This window comes from Meleagris gallopavo, chromosome 11 (assembly GCF_905368555.1).
Source record: "Meleagris gallopavo chromosome 11, MGAL_WU_HG_1.1, whole genome shotgun sequence".
NCBI classification, from domain to species: Eukaryota; Metazoa; Chordata; class Aves; order Galliformes; family Phasianidae; genus Meleagris; species Meleagris gallopavo.
This window is the reverse complement of record NC_139414.1, coordinates 17,592,883-17,610,870: the sequence shown is the minus strand read 5'-3', so window position 1 is coordinate 17,610,870 and position 17,988 is coordinate 17,592,883. Positions and strand designations below refer to the sequence as shown.

General features: G+C 39.1%; 1 long non-coding RNA gene across 1 annotated transcript in view; it reads left to right on the top strand.

The window, feature by feature from the left end:
* LOC146543650 (uncharacterized) overlaps window positions 1-17,988 on the top strand; it is a 119,397-nt gene that overhangs the window by 83,291 nt on the left and 18,118 nt on the right. The window contains exons 3-4 of the long non-coding RNA XR_014885729.1: window positions 1,306-1,419; window positions 7,924-17,988. The exon at window positions 7,924-17,988 is cut by the window's right edge and continues 18,118 nt beyond it. This is a non-coding gene — a long non-coding RNA (uncharacterized LOC146543650). The remainder of the gene's footprint in view (window positions 1-1,305; window positions 1,420-7,923) is intronic.

Here is a 17,988-nt window from a genome sequence, read left to right as displayed (position 1 = left end):
CAATGAGCAAACTGTTATCATTCATTCTTATTATTCATTATTAATAACTCTTATTTAGTATTCATTGCATAAGGATCAATTATGATTAACTGTTCTAAAAACGAACGGATCACATGAACATCTCACTTTCATTGAAGAAATGGCTTTCTGTATACAAACACTTTGTGGAATCAGCAGGACAAAGCATGACTGTGCCTAAGCATCCAGTCCAGTGTTCTTACCCTGGTGTCTGTAAGATGGTGGTGCAAACTCTGTCAGAGGCACTTGGGAATGGTTTTTTACTGGAAGCCATTACTTACCCCCTAATGCACTTGAGTGATGAAGTAAAGTGTGCTGTTAAGTAAAAACAGTCGGGTTTTCATCTGTTACCTGTGGACGTTCATGAAATGTTTTTAGTCTGTATTTGAAATGTTTTGATCCTTTAGGGTAAGGAATGTACTATCAGCATGTACAAGTGGTCTAGTTGGTCTATACTCTCTTTACACCAAATAAAGAATCTAGTTCAGGATGTTTAAGGTATACTCCATGTGATCTTAAAGTAGGTGCCTGCATTTTTGGGCAGAGTAATAGTACCCAAGAATCCCCCTAAAAACATTCGCCACATTTCTATTGACTGTAATGGGAATCCAGAAATCTTGTTCTGATGGAGACAGATGTATTTTGTAAACACCTTCTTAAATGAAATAAGATCAGTTTACTCTTCCTAGTAATTATGTTTTGCTTTACTGCTCTATTTAAAAAAAAAAAAAATCAGCCTAAAATTCACCAAAGCATCATCATAAATCCTAGTGTCTCAAATTCTCAAGTGAGTTGGTGGAGGAGGCTGAATTCCAGGAGCTGCGATAGCAGTGAGTCCCTGTGTGGATTTCCAGTGACCATCAGGGTATAGCAGTCTTCTCCAGAAATGAGAAATGAATTGAGGATTTGGTCTGTGATAGCTTTCATGTATCCAATCCAGTCTTTTTAGATTGCGTTACTGGAATCTGACCTTCGCCATCAGAAGTTCAGCTGGAAATGGTACTGTCACTTGTAGGAAGAAGGGGGTCTCGAAGTATCAATAGCCAGCACCACAGGTGGTCTTCCTTTCACCATGCCTTCTATTTTTAGACCGCTGCTCAAGGCTAGCTAATTGCCACTGAGCATAGCATTAGAGATTATTGGTTCTGCTGGATGAGTGGCACTGTAGTGATACTACTTGTAGTAACATGCTACTTGTTTCAGTTTTTAAGCTTCTGATTGGACTTTCGCTTGATTTTTGCTTGCTTTTTTCAGTGCACTGGTAACTCTGCTGTTATTCTCTTTTAGGTGCTGCTGCTACAGTATCTGTTGTGTACTACAATGAGAAAGATTGCCTGCACGTGCAGCTGGAACCTGCTCAAAAGATGCCATGCAACCTGGAAGTGCCCAGAGGCTTTTATGGTGAGTTTTGCTGAAGGAAGCACAGAAGTATGATCCCTGCATGTCAAGGTGAGCCTTTTCTCATAAGTCACTGTGTTTCTGAGGGCCAATTTAAACATAGGCACCCCCAACTCCCTGGCACACAGTAATTTCTGTATATGCACACTTTGTTTGACATTGGCTCTCCACTGTCGTTCCTGGATGCCCACTTTTGTACTTAAAATACCTGATGTGCTCTGTATTTTTCCATGAAATGCCAGTTCTCTCACCAGCTGTGATTTTCCAAATACAGAGACACACTATAAAGCAGCCAACTGTCTTGTAAAAAGATACTCCTGCCAAGGAGAATTTAGCATATGATTCAACTGCAAATATAACACAATTTCAAAGAAGGAAGACAGAAGAAATTCAAAATGTATATGAATATGATATATAAAAATATTTTGATGTTTCAGAACTTACTTTTTCTCAAACGATGTTGTATGCTGCTATATGTACACACACACACACACACACACACACACACACATTTTATGCCCATTTGTGGGCATAAAGCAGCACATGAACCATGTAATTCGGTAAATGCTTTGTTACACTGTGATACACCTGGAACAATTCCAGAAAGACTTTTAAAGGTGAATCCTAGCAGCAGAACAAAGACCGGACAGCAGGTTGGGTAGCACAGGCAGACCATGTGATGGTGACAGTGATGCTATAGTGCTGACTTGAGTGTGGGTTAAGACCATGTGTGCGTTTGGTGCTTTGCACCTTTGCTGAGGTGGTGCAAGGCTAAATGAAGTGTCATTTTTTAGCCACTGCTTGCATTGCGCAAGGGAGGTGTGCGGTATGCCCAGCTGCACAAGTCCCACTTTCATATCGAGGCACCAACACATCTTAAATGGGAGTAGAGTTTGATCTCTCTGTACCTCATCAGTAGGCCTTCACACAACACCGTTAGACAATTTTCCCATTGCCTCAGAAGGCCATTAACTATTGCTATTGCCAGGTTTACAGATAATGAAAATACTCAGGCTGCATTTCAAGAAATGATCACTTTTAACTAGACTGTTATTTTGAGTGATCGTGTGAACAAAACACACCACCTCAAATTCAGTTTTGTCATGCAGAACTCTAAGTGACCAGCTCAAGAGCTTCACTTTGTTAGAATTCATATTAGAAACAATTATTGGAGGAATAGTTACCTCTGTCATCCCAAGCAGCCTGGCAGACTGGGGATTTTGAAACAATGACGTGCTCTAAGAGCCATCTGAGCATATCAAGTTGTCCATCGTTATTTGTCTGGTGTGTACACCTATCACTTAGTGTACACCCAGACCCTGCAGCTTCCATTTTTTCTTCGGCAACAGAATCACCAGACATAAATAGCAATAATCATTTTTCCAAATGTTAAATTCATTTTTTAAATATCAGCGTTATAAAGAACACAGTCAAGAAGTTGCTGACATTAAACGCAATTTTATGGTGAAGCCTAGATATAAAAAAAAAGAATATTCTTCTTTAAAACAAACAAGCAGGTCAACAATGAAGGAGTGTGGGCACAGAGAAATCACCTTTACCATGTACTGTAAATATTACTGAGGCAGCAGCATGCCTACTTCTCCGAAGCTAGATAATGGACAAAATGAAGTGAGGAATACCATGAATATCAGTTTGCTATAAATGCAAAATATTTGATACACTTAATCTCTTTTTTTGTTGTTTGTTTTTTTGTTTTGTTTAACTAAAGACGTGCGCATATTTTGATCACTTTACTGAAAACTCAAAACATAGAAGTACAGCAATAATGAGACATGAAAGCCACAGCAAATGCCTGCTGGAAGGGCTCTTTGTTGCTGGGGCAACTGCAAGAGCTTTTACTAACATTTGCAGTACTTCCCACCTAGTGTATGAAATGGTGGCTGTTTTACATAAACATATATTTAAGGCTTAAAAAATGCCAACTTTGAAGTTAATCCAACTGATATTGCTTATAGAGGAACTAACGTGTAAGGAAAGTAGCTGCCTGTTCATCATCAGATTGCTGTGCCAAATCTGTTAAATTCAGCAAGGCTGAATTTGTTTGATTCTGATTGAGGCTAATGATACTGAGGTGCAATGCATTTCTTTTCCATCTTCCACCTATTTTTCTGTGTATGGTATAATTATGAGTTTTGTCATAATAAATATTTGCAATTAAATATACTATTTAACTGAAAGCACCCTGGGAGATTTTACATCTGCAACACACATTTCATCTTGTATTAAAAAAAAAAAACAGAATGAAAGAATTTTGAACATAAGATTGCCATAGGCAAATGCCAGAACGTCTGATTTTTAGGTGATAAGTAAAGAGTATGATGTATTCTTTTTGATAAATGAAGATGGGTAGATAAAACAATGTTAAAAAAAATCCCAGTTGAGCCAATATATAATTAATTGACAATTTAATGGCTAACTATTCAATAAACATTTTCTTGTCAAATCAAACAGTGAATTGCTCTTCACAGTGTAAAAATGATGGATAGATTTTTCCTGAAATTCACTTTTCTATTTAACTAATACCCGGGCACCTTCCTCCCTCCCCTCCAAAAGGAGGAAGGAGGGTGTGATGAGCTTCATCCTAGCCATGAATTTTCCTCAAACATCTGTGAATAGACTTTATTTTCCTTTTCTTTTATTGATGCACTGGAGTTTGAAGAGGACATTTATAAACATTTTCTTGGAGTTCACCACATAGTCCTCATGCATAAGAGATTTTCTCCACCAGGCACAAATCACTGCCTTTAGAGTCCAACTAGTAAGTGGTACCAATCTGGATGTAACCTAACCTCCAGAAATAAATCAGTCTGGGTTTATCACAAACATCTCAACTTTAACCCTGCTGAAGTACTGACACATAAAGGGAGATTTCAGAACTCTATAACCAAGTATTGCAATGTAAATCAGTCCTTTCGGTAAGGATAGGATCTAAAAACAGGAGCAGTATCTCAGTCAGCTTGATGAGATATTTTCAAGACATCCATAGTCCATTTTCAATGCCATAAAGTACCAAAACAGAAAAGCAGAAGTAACATATACATCATTGATTTTTATCCCTTCTGGAGCAGCCTTTCTCAATATTTTTAATGAAACATTATATGATTACAATGTGAAGTGTAACCAAAATGGCATAGTTTCATACTTTCTTAATTGGATGTAATATCCATGTCAGTATTTGCATGAAAAAAAAGGCATACTAAGCCAAAATACCTAGGTTTTTAAAGCTCATAATCATTCTTCTGCCAATACCATCTGTCAGCTTAATCTTTACCTCCCAGAATTCAAGGAAGAGGGTGCCTTCAGGGAAGGGAAAATTTGCCCTCTTTCTGAAGTATTTCTCCTAGGAAATGAAACAGAGAGGAGCAGAGAGTGGCAACTCCATCTATTTCATACATTCTCAACGTCTTCTCACATTCATAAGCCCTAAAGCTACAGCTTCTTGGTTTTTTCTGTTGTTTAAAAGGCAATTTGAAACTTCTGCTGACAACAGGCTGCTCTTAGTTTTATGTGTCACTGACATATTTCTCTAGAAGACCTTCTAGCCTGGACTTTAACTCACGACCTGGCAAGTGATTTAGCACTTATTTATTGAAACGTGCATGAGCCTTAAAACCATCCGACAGCTCCAGTGCAAACATCTGTCTTCTCAAAAGCTAACACCCTGTCAGAATGCCCTGGAGCAGTATCTCTTCCTTTGGTTTGAAGTTGAAGCAGTTACAGCTACAGTAGTAAGACAGCAAGTATTTTTTAAAAGATAACAGCTGGGTTGTCAGACATTAATGCTGTACTACACAATGTTTGTACGTTACAGCAGAAGTGTAATAAGCAATTATTCCACCATTATCATATATAGGGCTGCCAAATCAGTGTCTGAGAGGTAAGATAAAGGAATTGTGATCTGTACCACTTCTGATTATGTTAGGGGGTTTCCATCAAGTGTAACTGAAGTAAAGTGTTTTCACTCTTTACATGAGAAATTGTCAGCTTAAACATCTGTCATAGATGATATATATATATATATATATATATATCAACAAGTAAACTGTCCAAGGCAGAATTATCCCCATTGTGAGTGTATAACCAGCAAATAAACAGTGGTGTGGTTAGGCTGATATCTACAGATTGTATAGCTAGACAGATTATCACACTGTAAAGGGATAATCGAAAATAAATGAAAATGCTCACCTGCGTCCTGGACTTGTAGGAAAAAACTTTAAGAGGAGCAATCTTCAGAAGGAGAACCTTCCCCAGTAGCAGTCATCCCTTAAATGGGGTCTAAGAGAGGTGGAGACAAGCTCCACCCCTTCCAGTCACACAGCTGAGTTGCCTTCATCTGCGCTCCCGCAGCTGACTCAGTGCTTGCCTCAGGCAATCAATCAGAGGTTCAGGCCATGATTCAACAGTTCCCACACATTGAGAAAAGCAGACAAGTTCGTTACTGTAACTGCTGGTGATGGAACTTAACTTTATAGAATAAAATCATATTTACTTAATCTTCAGCGTTGGAAGTCTCCTGAAAGTTTCATTGCATTTCACATATGTCATTTTTTACACATCACTACTAAGAAAACCATGCAATGATACAACACAAAACTCCCTGGTTGTTTGTCGCAAGAATGAAGGTCTTAAGCAAAATAGCAACTAAGCAGAAACATTACTTAAACTATGAACTGAAAAAAAAGTTGCCAAGGTCACCTGGAATCAGTCCTGTGAAGCACTGGTGTGTAAATATCAGGTACATTTGTAGGAGTCATTAAATATTGTTTCTGATGTTAAGCAGGATCTGCTTCCTATTTCATTGTGAGATGATCAACACAGCAGAAGTTTGTTCCACATCCAGTTTTCCAAGCTCAGGGAGAAAAAGAATCATGAGAAACCCCATCCAGCTTGAGGTTCAGAGCAGACATTCCTGAGACCTCCATGACAGCACACCGCTTCTCAAGTAGGGCTTTGGTCTTATGATTCCCTTGGGTTGACCACTGTTAGACCATGTTGCATCACATGTACAAGAGTACCTATAATGAATCCATACTGTAATTCCATCTGCAGTACTGTTAGCTAAATAACATGAATATCTTATTACCTACATGGGTTAAATACTACCTGTCACACAGATGAATATTTTCTGAGGTGTGCGTTTTCTATTAAGAAAAACTGACTAGCAGGATAGTCAAATTCAAGCATCTATTCATAAATGTGTTCTTGAACTGTAGCAAGTATTAAGGAGTCAGCAAAAGACTACAGCATGACGTGAGCATCTGTAGCTATTTTACCTCTCACATTTCATACCTTTTCTCTTTGTTATCCAAGCAAGTACCTATGTTCCTCTGCACTCTAAATAGTTCTCTAGTTCCTTTCTTCGATGAACTCAGAATAAATAATTTACCTGTTTTTAAACAAACACCTTTCCTTTGTTGCCTGAGATGCTCATTTTCAGATGTGGTGAGGAAAATCCAATCCCCTCCTCCCTACCTCCTATATTGCCCTCCAGGGAATCCCTGTCGCATTTTATCTTACACTAACTTCCTGGTTCTCAGAGTGTCTTCTGAATAGCAGCAGTTCTGTCTATTTTATTTGCTTCCTCTCTTACACGTGCAATTTAAGAAAAATAATTGAAAATATAACTTTTCACCTTGCAGTGTCTTCATGGTTTGAACAGGCAAACATCTAGAGATAAAATTTCTGCTTATCAGCTACAGAGATGCACTCCAAAGCCTGGAGAAATCAGTGAACTTTGTAGAAGTTCACTTGCTGAGCAGGTGTTCATGGCTCATCACAGGAACAGAGATATTTGGGTTAGAATTAGCTTTTTACCTCTCCAAAGCAAGCAGTTTTTGCTGCAGTGCTCACCTCTGACCCTACCATTCAGGTAGGTTACTGTGAATTACACTGGCCAAATACAACAGTTAGGCATTAAAGGTGCGTGTCTCCTGCCCAGGTTTTTCTACCCATACACACTGGAGATGGTGGAGGATCTAGTGGCTGTAAAGAGAGCCTCTTCCTATAGCATAACAGTCAAGAACATCAGTGTGGTGGAATGGTGATTCAGCAGATGTAAGGACAAAGAGAATAGCATGATGTGAAGATGTTATAACAGATAAGTACTCACCCATCTCTGATGATACAAGACCACAGAGAAAACTCCACAAGAAAGGAATCTCCAACCACAGATCCTTCCCCAGTGGCAGTCAGCCCTTAAATGAGGTTGAAGACAGGTGCAGCCAAGCTCCACCCATTCCTGTCACACAGATGAATTGCCTTCACCTGTGCTTCCAGGGCTGACTGGGTCCTTTCCCCAGGTGCTTAGTCAGTGGTTCAAGCCATGATTCAGTAGTTTCCATACACATCGTATTTGCAGGGCACTGAGACTTTCTCTTACTTTTACATAACTGAGTATGCCGTAGTCAGCTTTGTAGGTTATTTAAGTAGAAGCTGGTTTTGAGGAAAAGGTTATTAATTTTTTTTTTTTTTTTTTTTTTTTCACAGAATCATAGAATGGCCTGGGTTAAAAGGGACCTCATGGATCATGAAACTCCAACCCCTCTGCCACAGGCAGGGCCACCAACCTCCCCATTTAATACCAGACCAAGCTGCCTAGGGACACATCCAACCTAGCCTTGAACACGTCCAGGGACGAGGCATCCACAACCTCTCTGAGCAGCTATTCCAGCATCTCACCACTCTCATAGTAAAGAACTTCCCACTGATATCCAATCTAAATCTTCTCTCCTTAAGGGGTAATAACCAGAAGGGTGAATCAGTCCAGGAAGTTTCCTAGAAATGTCCCTGACCCATGCCCCAAGGAGGCAGCACACCTCCCTACGGGTAGGGTCAGACTGACATACAAGCCCTTCGTTCCTCTCAGAAGGGAGCTGCCTATGACAGTCACCCTTCTGTCCTTCTGGGTGGAGGCAGTCTTTGAGGTGTGGGGTTGACCGCTTCATCCGAGGCAACCTCATGGGTGGACCTCCCTCCATGCCCTCCTTTACCTCTCTCTCGAGCTCCAGGGCCTCAAACCTATTTTGTAGAAGCACCTGGGGAAGCAAGGATGGTCAGGACGGGGAATGCCCACTTCGCCGAGCCAGTACTTATTTTCACTCCTTCTCTCACAGAGCAGTCAGGGGATCCACCACTGTCTGGTGAATAACACCTTGATGCCTTTCTGGGAGAGAGTTACACTGCTTTTGCCACTGCCCTGCTCCCCCCCAATTCTTCACTGTTGTTGCTAGGGGGAGGAGAGGCCAGGGGGCTCACTGCAGTAGGAACACTGTCTGCCTGCTGGTTTGCAAGACAGCATAGGGTGACGGGCTCCAAGTGGATCCTCAGCCTTTTTTTCATATATCAAACCAATGTTTAACCCCTGTTACAGGCTTAGAAACTAGGCAGCAAACACAGTGGTCAGACTTAGTCAGACAAAGTAGGCTTCTGTTGATAAAAGAAAAATCCTGCAATTTTTTGGAAATTGAGGTATCCATCTTGTGAAAAACACCTCAGCATCTGGAAACGCAGCTCCAAGCCCAGGTTCATTAAGCAGTGGTTTTTTTTCTACAAAATGGAGAGGCTGGGAGCCATAGGAAAGGCTTTGAAGCACTTCTGGCTCTGAGGAGCAGTACATTTTTAGCTCTCTCCTTTGTGACAGCAAAATGTGACCACAGGTGCTGGTTCTTTGCAGAGGCAGGAGTCTGAACATAAAGGTCAGTGTTGAAGAGACTGACTTGTAGGTATGATAGAATGAGTCCTGTAAGCAGGTCTTCATGCATGGCAAATGTTGACCATTGGGATTGTTGTGTGGGAGGTTAAAGGTTCCAGAAGGAAAAACAAAGAATCACAGTGAAATGGCAGCCAGGAAACAGGTAATTCAGGAGTGGAAATGCTCTCCAGTCCCATCTCTGACTGCTGCACTCCCTCTGCCTCTGTGCTTCTGTCCAGCCTGCGTTGTTTTTTAACGTTTCCAGTGAAACACATTTGACTGTTTCCCATGGGAAAATACAGCATAGCAACCATATGGCACGCACTTGCTGTCAAATCATTTTCTTTTATTTTCCTTTGATTTCATCAGTCCTATTTAACCACCCCTTAATAGTTCTTTTCTGTGTATTTCAGCCCTAAGAATTTCCCATGCAAACACATCCTTCAAATGTCTGCTGGCTGCTTTCCCTGCTTCAGGTTTTGGCCAAGTTATATGTAAAAGTGATCTTGAATTTCGTTTTTGTATGTTAGTGCTTCAAATGCTACGGTTAGGATTTTTGTGGCTTATTTTATGCTGGTCTTTGCTACTCCTCTGGGGCTCCTTCTTTTTAAGGGATAATTTCTTCTTATAGTCAGTCTGTGATCTGCAAGTGGAGGTCCAGGTACAAGAACAATTTGCAATAATTGCTTGACAGTCAGAATTGCAATAATAGCGGTGTTACTGGTTTTTAAAGAAGCTTTTTCTCTCTAGTGGCTATCTGCAGTTTCACCTAAAGTTCCTCAGGTGTAAGTTGTGTTGTTTTTTTTTTCCCAGTGAATTCTACCATCAGGAAATTGGAAAGCTCTTTGAGTAAATAATCTTCCTTTAAAATCTCTTTGACCTTGCACTCGAATCGTTTATTTGCTACAGATATAATCACAGAGATGGAAAAACCTACAATATTTCAGTCTTTTAGTTGCCAACTAGATTAACGTAACAGGTGGGATATTTTTTTCTTTCTGTTTCAGTTTTGGGTAGGGTTAGAGGGTGGTGATGGTAACCAAATGATACTGCTATGTATCATCAGGATAATTTTATTAATAATAATGAGGTTATTAGCTCACTTTCTCTGTCTAGCTTTGCGTTTCTAGAAGCCTTAGGAAGTTATACCTGTTCAAGAGGGCTATGGATATCTGCTGTAGTTAATATTTTCTTGATCAAATTAAAGAAAACTCATTTTTAAGAAAAAATATTTTTTTGTTTTGGTTTCTTTTTAGTTTGAGACAACTCTTTGTTCTCTGATTAAAAAGAAAAAAATATATCGAATCAGGTTTTCCAGCAAGCAGGAAATCCAAGGGCGAGCTTTTTGTAATATATAACCGTTAAAAGAAGGCGTCTAGAGTCTGAACTCAGAATCAGTAATAAATTGTATTTTTCTTATTTTGTAATCAACTCTACTAAGTATACTCTAAGTATACTAAGTATATATACTAAGTAGAGTATTGTGAATACATACCCTGTAAAGTCTTTATGTAAACACAACTGACTAGATGTATTTTCTATCTGAGAATCTGAACTGGTTTATAGACTGAAATATTGTTATATTGCTTTCAGAAAGCCTAAATATGATTGCTTTGCACCAGAAGTGATGGTATGCAGATTGACGAGCAGAATGTCTGCAGTCCATTAGAGTAGTGGAGGTGACACAGACACCGGAGAGACAACGCAGTGAGGATGTTCGGGTTGGAAAAATTCCAAGTAGAACACTAAAAAATACATAATGTTTTTGCTAATAAGTAAAACTTGGTCATACCCAGTGATTCCATAATGGTGATTAAATCATGGAGATTAAAAGTCAGTTGGAGATGCATGACAAGATATATAATCAGTAGGAAATACATGTAGTAAAATTAATAAGGAATGGATTAGCCAGATAATAGAGTGAGCTATGAACCAGGCTCTGACCTTGTGGCATGCTGCTTGGATGTCGCTGTGCAGTGATACATTTGTCGTGTACCGTTCTGCTTGAGGAGAGGGGCCTGTGTGTCAAACTTTGTCCTGAAACACATCTGTGCTCAGAAGTAGGTGAATCTCACGTTTGATCTTCTCTATTGAGGTTTTACTCCAGGGAATGGAGCCAACCCATGTTCTTAGATCAGTTCAGGCTTCATTAGGTGACTTTTCTGCCTTTGCAATCACCTGTCTTTTGTGGGAGAGTAGGTGTTAATTTAAATAATCTAAAACCAAAATAGCATGACATCTGAACAACTGTCAAGGTAGGTAAACACACAAGGTTTGTAAAGTTATCTGGATGGAAGATCCCAGAGTGCTTAAGGTGTGTTTGAAACTCATGAAAAAACTGCTTGTCTTCTTTTCCATCTAGTGCTAGTTTGAGTATTAGTCATGTCAAAGTCAAAGTGTATTTGCTCATGATCAGAGCTAGATGTAATGCTGGGCCCTGAGGAATGAGACAGGAATGAGGGATTAGGACTAAACTAGCATGACTTCTAGTTGTCAGGGGAGAAAGGCAAACAGCAACTCCCAGGTTGGGATAAGGATAACTTCTCACTCAAATCCTTTCACAAAAGACAATCCTCCATGCTTCTGTAGCAATTAATATTAGCCTCCATGCCTAGTTGGGCTTCAGACCATTACTAAACTGTGTCCAAATTTCAGGTTATTTTCCTTAATCATTCACTCATTCACTGATTTTTTTAATAGAACAGCTCGTCAATTAGCACTGTTAGAGTTTTGAGGTGATTAAATATATATGGCTAAATTCCCAACGTTTCTCAATTCCACTGTTCCAAGAGGTAAAGCATCTTTAACAAACACATTTTCAAGGAAATTATAAATTTTTGTGTTATGAGTAATGCAATATTAAACACATACCTCAGCTCTGGAATTTTGTCTGCATCTTTGATGTTAGTGATCTAATATTCATTCCCTTGATTATTCAAATAATTAGATATTTTATCCATTTCTTTCAAATGCTCAGAAATAAAAAGGCAAATTTCTTGAAGGGGTGTTCAATATTTAGTTTACTGTCAGCAGAGGAGTCATTAGGCAGGAGGATGGTGTGACAGGGAAAAAAGTGTTTGTTGCTGAAGGCCTCAGACTTTCTAAGTGAATGCTTTGAAATTTTACTGTATTGAAGGAAGTTCTTGCTCAAAAACTGCATGTCAGATCCTCACCTGAGGATGCTTATCACACTTCCAGCAGCTTTAATGGAAGGAGAGTCAGGCCAAACTGGGGAGCGCTGGATGTGGATGAAGGATCTAGTCAAGCACCCCTTCTGCTTTGGCTTAACTGGTGTTTCAAGACTATATTGTGAGGAAATTCTGCATTTTGCCCTTATGCAGAAGAGGCAACGAGATACGCATAAAAATACTTACAGGTCATGTATAATTAAAACTGGATGCATACATTCCCCGACTCCTTTATGAACAATAGACGCTGACACTGGTGAAATCCCATCATTTTTAAGGTTATAATTTAGCAGTGGCTGAAAAAGAAATGTAACATATTTAGATCTTTATTATACTTAATTGCTTTAAGCTTTCTGACAATTGCGTGGATGTCACAGAGGATTAGAATGAAATCAATTCAAATCTCATGCATAATGTGCAAAAAATTTTTTGTTTGTTATAATTCCTACCATTTTGTATTAATTATAATCAAGAGAGAATGTAGGCTGCAGTTGTCTTGTTAATGATAAATACAAATATAGCAACAGTATCTTCATTTTATGTATTTATTTTGCTCTGGGTCTACCTTGTGTAAATCATATCTGTAAAGAAAGAACAATGGGAGCTTGTCACTATCTGTGCACTGTAGAAATGAGTGCGTTTAGAAAGTAAGTGTGCACATTATTTTTATTGAGGGATAAAATAGAAAAATGCCTTGCATCACTTTCTGCTACGGATTTTTGTTCTGGCTTCGTGCTCTGTGCTTATGTAAGCATGAAGAAATATATTCTTTAAAAAGAGACATAAGTAGTTTGAAACAATACTTGATTGGTTACATTGTGTCAAGTATTATATAGAAAAAAGACTTCAGCACAAACCCTAAAATAAAATACTGTAATATATATACATGATATATTAATACCTATACCTTCTTTTGGGACAGTGCATATGTATTATAGCTAAAACACCGACAGTAAAGTAGCAACAAATGGGACAAACATGTAACAGTAAATATGTGTACATGGTATTTCCTATCAAAGGCCATAAAGGCTTAGAATCTCACCTTACCTTCTTCTGTAACTTTACTACTCACAGACCCACAGGTTGCAGTAACACTGGTTAGATACGTTCAGAGATACGAAAGGCAAGTCCCTTCTGAACTGCAGTGCTGACAGATACAAAGAGTTAAAGACATGATTGCTTTTATTCTTTCTTGTTAATGTAAGTTTGTAAAATCCCTTTACAAATATAAAAATAGTCAAGTAACTGCTGAAGAAAAACAACCATATGCAAGAGGCTCTTCTTTTTCTTCAATGCTAGATCAGAAAAAAAAGATTGCAGTTGTTGCAAAGGAATCAAGGAGAAAGAGGACAACAGGCAGCATTAAAAGCAGGCGTTTTCTTTTCTTGCTTTGTTTCTCTTCAAACTAAAAAGGATGTGAGCTCGCTGTATTCTTTCCTTTAACAACAATATTCCATTCATACCAAAAGAGTCCAGTGTTTCTATCAGGCTCAAACAAAACACTAAAATAATTCGTTAAGCAATATATAAAATATCGTCTTATGGTGGCCAAACAAGTTTCTGTACCAGCAAAATAATGCACTGTCCTTATCTGATGGATCCTTACTGAATGGCATGAGTTGGCACAGATTGTCAGCCAAATACAAGAAGTGACTGGCGGCACTGCACTGGGCCATGAGTCCAGAGTACTCCATGAGACACCACAAGAGACAGAGAAGGTAGGTACAATGTCAAAGACTGTATTTTGGAAAGTCTCCCTTGCCATAAGACAAACCACTGACTATTAGAACAAAATCAGAGCCAATTCATATCGCTTTATGTCAGGTGTCAATTCATAGCACATGACATAAGGCACAAAGTCATGACACCAAGTGTCTCATTTATGGTCAAATGTTTATAACTCCTCTGTAGCAGTACATCAATTTCAAAGGTGACAGTGCTGAATGGAGATTTAGAATACATTAGGCTGTGGAAGCAAAGTGTTTGCTATGGAAGCAATCAGCAAACTACAGAAAGGACTTTTTAAATTGAGGCTGTGGCTATCTTAGAATCCAAGATGACCAAAGAAGAAGGAAAGGAGGCCCAGTCTCTGATAGCTTGAAACAGTGAAGCAAAGAACATTTATCCTCTATGTCAGCCTATCAAGGAGCTGGGAATCTGTGCAAGGAATCTTAAATCTGTCAGGCAATCAAGTCAATAGATCTAATCCTAAAAGAACCTTTCTGAGTCTTTCCTTAGTTAGTTTGGAAAGGTGGGTGTGGATTATCTCTGGATGGAGTGACTGTGAAGTTCAGTTAATGGCTATGCAGTTCTGTTCCTTATGCGGTGGTGCTTAGTCACGGAAAGATTTTACAGAGGAGCCCACACAGTGAATATGAGCCAGAAGTAGAGCCACAGAACTATTCTTGAAAGCAGCCAACTGAACCTGTAACTCTTTTCAATGGGGAGAAGTAAATAAAATCCTAAGTAAGTAAGTGGAAATTCTACAGAAATCTTCTAATATTTCATATTAAAAAAAAAGTAACTTCATAGCTCTCAGAGTGACTGATAAGAAACAGTCAAGAAAATGTACACATTGTTCTAGAGCAGACCTTGTCCTACCAAAACTGCTGAGCACAGCTTTTTTATTGTTGTATTAATGCAATTTATTTATTGTGAAATGTTCGCATTATTGAATCCTATTTTTCTACCAGCTGGTCATACTGTGAAAAGCAAACCATCCAGCCTAAATAAATAAAACAGTACCATTGTGCTGGTATGTCAGAAGGTAGGCTTTCTGTATAATGGAAATGCAAATATGGAAGCAATTATTATTTCATGGATAAACGAAACTTACGGAGAGATGGTGCAATGCTTTTTCCCCTCTTCTGATAATCATTAGGTCATCACATAGTAATCCATCTTTTGTTTGCCATATAGCATACATTGTAATGTCCTGCTGTTATGGAAGAATGGAATTTCAAAAGGGCTTATGAACATCTCCTTTCTGATCTCGTACCTCCTTGACCAGAGGCCGAGGTACTGAATTACCAAAGGTCTCCAAAAGTTATTTCACAAACACATCCCTGGGCTGAAGATCACTTGAGATAATAGCTATTTTTCTACGGGCCTCTTTTTCATCTTTGAAACAATTCTCAGCACACTGTACTTCGTGGGTAGCTCTCTGCACTCCAAACAAGTAACTGATGACTATGCTTTTTACTCACTGCGTCCCCTATTTTTTGCAGTCATTTCAAGGCTCCGGAATTACACTAATTAAGATTGGGAATGCCATGATCTCAAACAAACCAGTAAATATATATTTTAACATTTTTATGTGTTTGTTTTCTAGACAAGCAATGAAGTGTGCAGCTGAAGTGCAGGAGGAATTGAAGGTTTTAAGTTGGAGAGATTGGGGTATCAGAAAGGGAGGACTGCAAAGGTGAATCTCAGTGGAGGAGGAACAGAAGTGTGAGGGCTCTAAGCTGGGCACTGTGAAGTGGGGTTCTGGTAGTGTGGGCTCAATTGTTATTGCGGTAATCCTACTTTAATCCTAGCATATACCCTGACCTTGAGGAAAGGAATCTGAGAACAGAATATTGTCTGCTTACCTCCCTGCCATCCTTGACTTTGCAGCTCTCAGCTAAGACCTGTTTGAATAAGCAGCTACATTTCTTGGTGCTTATCCAAGGTAACTAAAACCGAAACTTTTGCAGATCACCTTTTACATTAAATTTCTTTTCCTTAGGAAATAAATTTGCACTTCAGCTTGGCCTATGCTACATAAGTAAGTATACAAATCAGGACATTTTTCTGATTGAAAGGGCACGCAGAGATTGCTCCAGGCTATTAATACCATGCTTGTGTGGAATAAACAGAGATAACCAAGAATTTACTTTGCAGAGCTCAAAACTGATAATGCATACAGCTGAAAGAGTACTGTTTTTCCAGTGCAGCACACCTTCATAATCACTTATGGAAATAGTAGTGTTTTTTAATATTTTTAGTGACATTTACAAGGGTTCTGACTAAAAGGTGTAAAGGCAGGACTCAGTTCCTGTATCGAGGCAGCACTATTTGAAAATTATCTGACAAACCACATTAAAGCTATCTCACGTATCTAGATGAGAAAGCAAAGCATTGTAATTTCAATTCAGAGCTAAAGCCGAACTGAAAGAAGTTCCAAAATAGCTTCCAACCTAGAACTTTCAAGCTTCTGAATGGCTTTGAATCTGAATTTCATTTTATCTCACATCTGCATCTGCTCTTTTATAAATGACAGAGAACTTCCCATTGTTTTTAACGGGCCAAGTGATGTGTCATGGGCAAGGTCAAAGAAGTGACTGAGCATTTACAAAATCAAGATATGAACATATTCACAATTCATAAGTCATTGTGCCCTGTGCAGTGACACTTTGCAGGCACAGCTAAGAGGGAGATGGGGGTGAACGAGACTGTGCTGGATTCTGTGCTGCAGAATGAGGTCTGAATTATTTCGGGGTCCTCTTGGCCCGAGAGCAGGCCTATTCACCTGAATAGACTATACTTGTGAAATGATTATTTTAAAATTCTGTTTCTTCAGTGTATTCAATAAAGGCTTTAATTCAGTATGGTAGGACCAGCGGTGTTCCAAGACATTTCTCCTTTCATGCTTGTTAGATAATTCTTTCCTAACTTAGAGGTAAGAAAGTCTGTCTTTATCTCCAGGAGATGAAAGCAGGAGATAGTCCTGTCATACGGATTGGTTTTGCTTGCCTGTCTGGAATTTTTATCACAGTGCCAGATCCTTCACAGAACAAAGGAACAGAGAGGGAAAGCCTGGACAGCATTCTCTGGAGCCTGCTTGAGGTCCTCAACTTCTGAATATTTCAGGCAGCATCTCTGGCTCTGAATGAAAATGGACAAATGAAAACGTGGAATGAGTTTTCAAGGACAGGATTGGTTGGAAGATTTATCATGGTATGGGATAGCTTTCTGGTGAAAAGTTATGGCAAATTAGCCTGAATATAGTACTTAAATATATGGCACAAAGCAATTCCAGACAGCTAGGGCAATAAGCAAAGTAGCCTACAGGTCTTTCTTTTTCATCTGGACAGTTTGGGAATGAGTCTCTGATTGATTTCTCTCACAGTAAACTCTGCAGCTGGTGAGCAAGAAGGGAAAAAAGTCAATATTTGCTTTTAAAAATATTCTGAATGTTTTGTACTCTGGCCACTATGTTTTCCTATTCTCCATGTACATGGTATTATATAAAAGTTGCCTGCTTTCCTTATAGTGCTAAGGAAACAAATTTAATTGTAGAAAAAACAGCAGCAGTTTGGAGGTGGTGGCAGGAAAGTACAGGACAGAAGCTGAAAGGAAGAGGGAAGGAAGACAAAACAAAGAACATCATCTCATCACTCCCCTAGCTGCCATAAGAGCAATCAGCTCAAGAGAACATTTCTTTCAAGCTGCGTTCAATCTGCTGCAGTTTAAAATGTCTCAAGTGATAGGGAATATTTTCTCACTACTTATGGAAAAGTTAGAGTGTGTCAGTTCAAACCAGTAAATATCTGGTTTGGCTGTGACTTTTACAAGTTGCCTGCTCCGCTGAGCTCAGTACGCAAGATAACAGCTCACATTCTACAGTCAGTTCCTTAATTGTCTTGTCTTCCCCCCAGAGATTTGTCAGGAAGCCATCTGATGATATCCCAG